Consider the following 7,726-nt stretch of genomic DNA (forward strand, 5'->3'; position numbering starts at 1 on the left):
CCATTTGTTTATGTTTGATGCTACAGTTCTTGCCATTGGTGCTCCATTCTCGAAGACCTTTTTGATATATAGGTCTTCAAGGGTTCTACCTATTTTATTCTCGATAAACTTTATAGATTCGGGTCTGATTTCAAGGTCTTTGATCCATTTTGAGTTGACTTTCGTATAAGGAGTGAGGTATGGGTCAATTTTCCCTTTCGTACATGTGGTTTTCCAGTTGTACAAACACTATTTGTTGAAGAGGCTTTCTTTATTCCATTTCAAGTTCCTGCCTCTTTTATCAAATATTAGTTGGCTGTATATCTGGGGGTTTATGTCTGGGAATTCTGTCCTGACCCCATTGGTCTCTGTTCCAGTACCATGCTGTTTTTATTACTATGGCTTTATAGTATAGTTTCAAGTTAGGTAAGGAGATGCCACCCAGCTTCTTTTTTTTAGTATTTGTTCGGCTATCCTGGGTCTTTTGTTCCAGATAAATTTTGTGATGGATTGTTCTATTTCTTTAAAGAATGTTGTTTGAATTTGGATAGGGATTGCATCAAATCTATATAGTAGTTTGGGTAGGATAGTCATTTTAACTATGTTAATTCTACCTATCCATGAGCCTGGGATATTCTTCCATTTCTTTAGATCCTCTTCAATTTTTTTCTGGAGTGTTTTGAAGTTTCCCTGGTATAGGTCTTTCACTTCCCTTGTGAGGTTGATTCCTAGGTATCTGATATTTTTTGATACTATTTTAAATGGAATTGTATTTATAATCTCTCTCTCCTCGGCTTCGTTGTTTGTATATAGAAACGCAACTGTCTTTTGTGTATTGACTTTGTATCCAGCCACTTTGCTGTATTGGTTGATTATTTCTAGGAGTTTTATTGTGGACTCTTTAGGGTTTTCGATGTATATCATCATATCGTCTGCAAATAGAGATAGTTTGTATTCCTCTTTCCCAATTTGGATTCCTTTGATTCCCTTCTCTTGTCGGATTGCTATTGCTAGGACTTCTAAGGTTATATTGAATAAGAGTGGAGAGAGTGGACAGCCTTGCCTAGTGCCTGAACTTAGTGGGAATACTTCTAGTTTCTCACCATTAAGAATAATGTTGGCTGTCGGTTTTTCATAGATAGCTGTAACTATCTTGAAGAAGGATCCTTCTAACCCTATTTTGCTGAGTGTCTTTAACATGAAAGGGTGTTGGATTTTGTCAAATGCCTTCTCTGCATCGATTGATATGATCATATGTTTTTTGTCTTTCTTGTTGTTGATGTGATGTATAATGTTGATTGATTTGTGTATGTTGAACCAACCTTGCATTCCTGGTATAAATCCCACTTGGTCATGATGTATGATCTTTTTGATGAAGTGCTGGATTCGGTTTGCTAAGATTTTGTTGAGTATCTTTGCATCTATGTTCATTAGTGAGATTGGTCTGTAGTTTTCTTTTTTGGTGGTGTCTTTGCCTTCTTTGGGAATGAGTGTTATATTAGCCTCATAAAAGGAGTTGGGGAGGATTCCAGTTTTCTCTATGGTTTGGAAGAGCCTATGGAAAAGTGGTAGTAGGTCTTCTCAAAATGTTTGGTAGAATTCACCTGTAAATCCATCTGGGCCTGGACTTTTGTTCTTGGGGAGTTTCTTAATTACATCTTCAATTTCCTCTGAGGTGATTGGTCTATTTAGGCTTTCTATTTCTTCCTTCTCCAGTCTTGGAAGATGGTATTTTTCTAGGAATCTGTCGATTTCTGCTGGGTTCTCTAGCATAGTTGAGTATAGTTCTTTATAGTATGATCTCATGATATGTTGTATTTCTTGGGGTTCTGTTGTAATATCTCCCCTTTCATTTGTCATCCTACTGATTTGGGTATTTTCCCTCTTTTTTTGGTGAGTTTTGAAAGTGGTTTGTCTATCTTGTTTATTTTTTTGAAAAACCAACTCCTGGTCTCATTGATTTTTTGTATTGTTTTCTTAGTTTCTATGTTGTTTATTTCTGCTCTGGTTTTTATTATTTCTTGCCTTCTGGCCGTGGTTGGGTTTCTCTGCTGCTGCTGTTCCAATTCCTTGAGGTGATCGTTTAAACTGTTGATTTTATTGTTTTCCTGTTTCTTGACATAGGCCTATATTGCTATGAGTTTCCCCCTAATTACTGCTTTTGCTGTGTCCCACAGATTTTGACAAGTTGTCTCCTCATTGTCATTTGTCTCAAGGAATCTTTTTATTTCTTCCTTGAGTTGTTCTTTGATCCAGTTGTTGTTGAGCAGCATGTTGTTTAATCTCCAGGTATTAGTTTTTCTCCATTGTTTCTTCTTGACATCAATTTTGACCTCTGTTGCATAGTGATCTGAAAGGGTACTTCTAATGATCCTTACCTTTGTGGTCTTATATAGGTTGGCTTTGTATCCTAAGACATGGTCTATTCTGGAGAAGGTTCCATGTGGGTTTGAGAAGAATGTGTATTCTGCTTTCTGGGGATGGAGGGCTCTAAATAAGTCTATTAGCCCTACATCTTCTAATTTTTTATTTAGAGCTCTTATTTCTTTGCTATTTTTCTGTTTGGTGGATCTGTCCAGTGGTGATAGTGGAGTATTGAGGTCCCCTACTATTATCACATTTCCCTTCATGTGTTTCTCCAGGTTTGCCAGTAGTTGCCTCACATATTTTGCTGGCTCTATATTAGGTGCATAGATATTGACCAGGGTTAGTACTTCTTGATCCAATGTTCCCCTGATCAGTAGGTAGTGACCCTCTTTGTCTTTGATCACTTTCTTGAGATTGAATGCAATTTGATCTGATACCAGAATGGCTGTCCCTGCTCTTTTTTGTTTTCCATTGGCCTGTATAATTACTTTCCATCCCTTTATTCTAAGCCGGTGTTTATCCTGTAGTTGTAGGTGTGTTTCTTGTAGACAGCAGAAGTCTGGTTTATTTTTCTTAACCCAGTTCTCTACTATGTGTCTTTTAATTGGAGAGTTTAGTCCATTAACATTTAGGGAAATTATTGAGAGAGAGGACTGTTGTGCAGTTGTATTGTGTGGAGTGGTTGATGTCACAATCGGGGGTTTGGATTGTGTAATTCGTCTCTGAGTAGGTCGTTTAAGATCGGCTTAGTTTGCACGAATAGTTCAAGCTCGTTTATGTTTGAGAATGTTTTTAGTCTGCCCTCCCATATGAATGATAGTTTTGCTGAGTATTGGACCCTGGGTTGGAAATTTCTTTCATTCAGTCATTTAAATATGTCATTCCACTGTCTTCTTGCTTGAATTATTTCAAATGGGAGATCTGGTTTGATTCTTATGTCCTTTTCTTTGTACTTGAGGTTTTTTTTCTCCCTTACTGCTTTCAGGAGTTCCTCTTTATCTTTGTTTTTTGCCATTTGGATTATTATGTGTCTTGGTGTGGGTTTCTTAGGGTCTACTTTATTAGGGACTCTCTTGACTTCTTGGATTTGTCTTGAATTGTCTTTCCAGAGGGTTGGAAAGTTCTGTTATTATCTCCCTGACTACCTGTTCTTCCCCCTTCCCTATTTCTTCCCCTTCTGGTATACCCACAATTATTAGATTGTTTCTTTTGTCCTTATTCATTAGATATTGGATTTTTCCTTCCAGTGCTTCGCCTTTTATTTCTTTGTTGGTTTCTTGATCATTTTTTGATTGGAGTTTTCCTTCGAGTTCTTCGATGTGCTTCTCCAACTCTGTGTTTCTGCTCGTAAGGCTTGTTACTTTGTCTTTTAAATCCTTCACTTCCTTTTGTATGGAATCTCTCATGTTCTTTGACATTTCTTCTTTAATTTGACTAATTCGTTCATCCATGGCTTTCTTATACTCGGTTTCTAGGGTTTCTTTGCATTCTTTTAGTAATTCTTGCATTTCCTTCCTCATGGCCGGTTTTAGGTCTTCTTCCCATGGACCTGTGTGTTTTGGTGGACTAGGAAACTTGATAGGGTTTGTCATGGTGTCTCCAGTTATTAGGGATCTCCTTGATTTATGCATAATTCTTTGTATTTAATGGTGTGTTTTGGAGTGCTGTGGCTTCTACTTTCGGCCTGCTTTAGTCCCCTTCCTGAAGGTGTTTCTAGAGGGGGCTGTTGGGTGAGCTTGTTGAACCTAGCCCTTTCTCCTCCTCTTTGCTACCTAGAGTTCAGCCTTCCTTTGGTCCCCTGTGGTGTGACGATGGGTCACTTTCCTGAGGGTGGTTCTAGAGGGGGCTGTTGGGTGAGCTTGTTGAACCTAGCTCTTTCTTCTCCCCTTTCCTACTTAGAGGTCAGCCTTGTCACTTTCCTGCTCCTTATTTCAGCCAGTGGTGCAGTTCCACTCCTGGCCACAATGATTGCTGGTGCTGTTGAGCCTAGCTCTCTGTTCTCCCTCCTCTCTCTGGGTGTTTATGGAGCTCTACCCCCACCACGCCTCAGCCAGTTGGCTCTCCACTCGGGCTTGGGGTCCCTGGGTCTGTGACAGGCGGCCACGTGGGAGCGAGACACCCGGCCTTTCCCCTCTGGGTTTGGGGTCCCTGGGTCTGCGACAGGCAGCCACGTGGGAGCGAAACACTCACCCGCCCGTTCCCGCTGGGTTTGGGGTCCTTGAGTCTGCGCGGTGGCCGCTTGAGTGCGAAACACTCACCCGCCCGTTCCCGCTGGGTTTGGGGTCCCTGGGTCTGCGACAGGCAGCCACATGGGAGAGAAACCTGTATTGACTTTTTAACCAGCCATTTTGCTGTATTGGTTTATTGTTTCTAAGAGTTTTACTGTGGACTCTTTAGGGGTTTCCATGTATATCATCATGCCATCTGTAAAAAGAGATAGTTTGAATTCCTTTTTCCCTATTTGAATTTCTTTGATTCCTTTCTATTGTCTGATTGCTATTGCTAGGATTTCTAAGACTATGTTGAATAAGAGTGAAGAGAGTGGACATCCTTGCCTAGTTCCTGACCTTAGCGGGAATGCTTTCAGTTTTTCACCATTTAGGATAATGTTAGCTATGTACTTTTCATAGATAGCTGTAACTATTTTGAGAAAGGTTCCTTCCAGACCTATTTTGTTTAGTGTTTTCAACATGAATGGGTGTTGGATTTTGTCAAATGCCTTCTCTGCATCGATTGATATGATCATGTGGTTTTTGTCTTTTTTATTATTGATTTGGTGTATGATGTTGATTGATTTGCATATGTTGAACCAGCCTTGCATCCCTGGGATGAAACTCACTTGGTCATGGTGTATAATCTTTTTGATGTAGTGCTGGATTCGGTTTGCTAAGATTTTGTTGAATATTTTTCCATCTATGTTCATTAGTGAGATTGGTCTGTAGTTTTCTTTCTTGTGGTATCTTTGCCCTCTTTGGGAATCATAGTGATATTGGCCTCATAAAAAGAATTGGGGAGGATTCCTGTCTTTTCAATGGTTTGGAAGAGCCTGTGGATCAGTGGAAGTAATTCTTCTTGGAATGTTTGATAGAATTCACCTGTAAAACCATCTGGGCCATGCCTTTTGTTCTTGGGGAGCTTCTTAATTACAGTTTCAATTTCCTCTGATGTGATTGGCCTGTTTAGGCTTTCTAAATCCTCCTTTTCTAGTCTTGGAAGCTGGTATTTTTCCAAGAATCTATCACTTTCTTCTGGGTTCTCTAGCCTAACTGAGCATAGTTGTTCATAATATGTCCTCATGATGTGTTGGATTTCTTGGGGTTCTGTTGTGATCTCTCCCCTTTCATTTGTGATCCTGCTTATTTGGGTGCTTTCCCTCTTATTTTTTTTGGTGAGTCTTGCCAGTGGTTTGTCTATCTTCTTTATTCTTTCAAAAAACCAACTCCTGTGCTCGCTTCAGCAGCACATATACTAAAATTGGAATGATACAGAGAAGATTAGCATGGCCCCTGCGCAAGGATGACACGCAAATTCGTGAAGCGTTCCATATTTAAAAAAAAAAAAAAAAAAAAAAAAAACAACTCCTGGTCTCATTGATTTCTGTATTGTTTTCTTAGTTTCTATGTTGTTTATTTCTGCTCTGGTTTTTATTATTTCATGTCTTCTGGTTGTGTTTGGGTTTCTTTTTTGCTGTTGTTCAAGCTCCTTGAAATGGTCCTTTAAGCTGCTAATTTTGTTGTTTTCCTCTTTCCTGACATAGGATTGTATTGCTATGAGTTTCCCCTGATTACTGCTTTTGCTGTGCCCCACAAGTTTTGACAAGTTGTTTCTTCCTTGTTGTTTGTTTCAAGGAATCTTTTTATTTCTTCCTTGAGTATCTCTTTGATCCAGCTGTGTTTGAGCAGCATATTGTTTAATCTCCAGGTGTTGGATTTTCTTCATTGTTTCTTTTTACAGTCGATTTTGATTTCTATTGCATAGTGAACTGTCAGGGTGCTTCTAATGATCCTTACCTTTGTGATTTTATGCAGGTTATATTTGTATCCTAAGGCATGATCTATTCTGGAGAAGTTTACATGTGGACTTGAGAAGAATGTTTATTCTGCTTTCTGGGTTTGGAGGGCCCTGTATAAGTCTATTAGCCCTAGTTCTTCTAATTTTTCATTTAGGGCTCTTATTTCTTTGTTAGTTTTCTGTCTGGTGGATCTGTCCAGTGGTGATAATGGAGTATTAAGGTCTCCTACTACTATCACATTTCCCTTCATGTGTTTCTCCAGTTTTGCAAGCAGTTGCCATACATATTTTACTGGCTCTGCATTAGGTATGTTGATGTTAACCAGCATTATCACTTCTAGGTTTAGTGTTCCCCTGATCAGTAAGTAGTGACCCTCTTTGTCTCTTATCACTTTTTTGAGGTTGAATGCAATTTGGACTGATATAAGTATGGCTGCTCTGCTTTTTTTATTTCCATTGGCCTGGATAATTGATAATAATTGATAATTGATTTCCATCCTTTTATTTCTGTGCCTATTTTGTACTTGTAGGTGTGTTTCTTGTAGGCAGCAAAAATCTTGTTTATGTTTTCTAATCCAGTTCTCTATTATGTGTCTTTTAATGGGGGGTTTAGTCCATTAACATTTAAGGAGATTATTGACAGAGAGGGCTGTTGTGCAGTTGTGTTGTTTAGGGTGGTTGTTACAATTGGGGGTTTTAATTGTATAATTTGCCTTTGAGTAGGTCATTTAGGGTCAGTTTTGTTTGTGCAAATAGTGCAAGTTCATTTTTGTTTGAGAATAATTTTAGTCTTTCATCCCATACGAATGAGAGTTTTGCTGGATAGTAGACTCTAGGTTGAAAATTTCTTTCATTCAGTTGTTTAAATATGTCATTCCACTGTCTTCTTGCTTAAAGTATTTCATTTGTGAGATCTGGTTTAATTCTAATGTTCCTTCCTTTGTATGTGAGGTTTTTTTTCTCCCTTATTGCTTAAAGTAGGTCACCTTTCTCTTTGTTTCTTACCATTTGAATTACTATGTGTCTTGGAGTTGGTTTGTTAGGATCTATTTTGTTGGGACTCTTTTAACCTCCTGGATTTGCTCAGATGTGTCTTTCCAGAGGGTGGGAAAATTTTCTGCTATTATCTCCCTGACTAATTGTTCTTCCCCTTTCCCTGTTTTCTCCCTCTCTGGTATACCTATGATTCTTAGATTATTTCTTTTGTCTTTGTTCATTAAATACTGGACTTTTACTTCCATTGCTTTACCTTCTATTTCTTTGTTGGCTTCTTTGTTGTCTTTAGATTGCAGTTTATCTTTGAGTTGTTCTATGTGATTCTCTCTTTTTTTTTTTTTTTTTGTGGTTTTTGGGTCACACCCGGCAGTGC

At 38.7% G+C, this 7,726-nt stretch overlaps 1 non-coding gene across 1 annotated transcript; it reads left to right on the forward strand.

The window, feature by feature from the left end:
• Positions 1–5,790: 5,790 nt before the first annotated feature.
• LOC126026628 (U6 spliceosomal RNA) lies at positions 5,791–5,897 on the forward strand. Its single transcript, XR_007501851.1, has one exon. It is a non-coding gene; the product is annotated as a U6 spliceosomal RNA (small nuclear RNA).
• The last annotated feature ends 1,829 nt before the right edge of the window (positions 5,898–7,726 follow it).

This window comes from Suncus etruscus, chromosome 13 (genome assembly GCF_024139225.1).
Source record: "Suncus etruscus isolate mSunEtr1 chromosome 13, mSunEtr1.pri.cur, whole genome shotgun sequence".
Taxonomy (NCBI): domain Eukaryota; kingdom Metazoa; phylum Chordata; class Mammalia; order Eulipotyphla; family Soricidae; genus Suncus; species Suncus etruscus.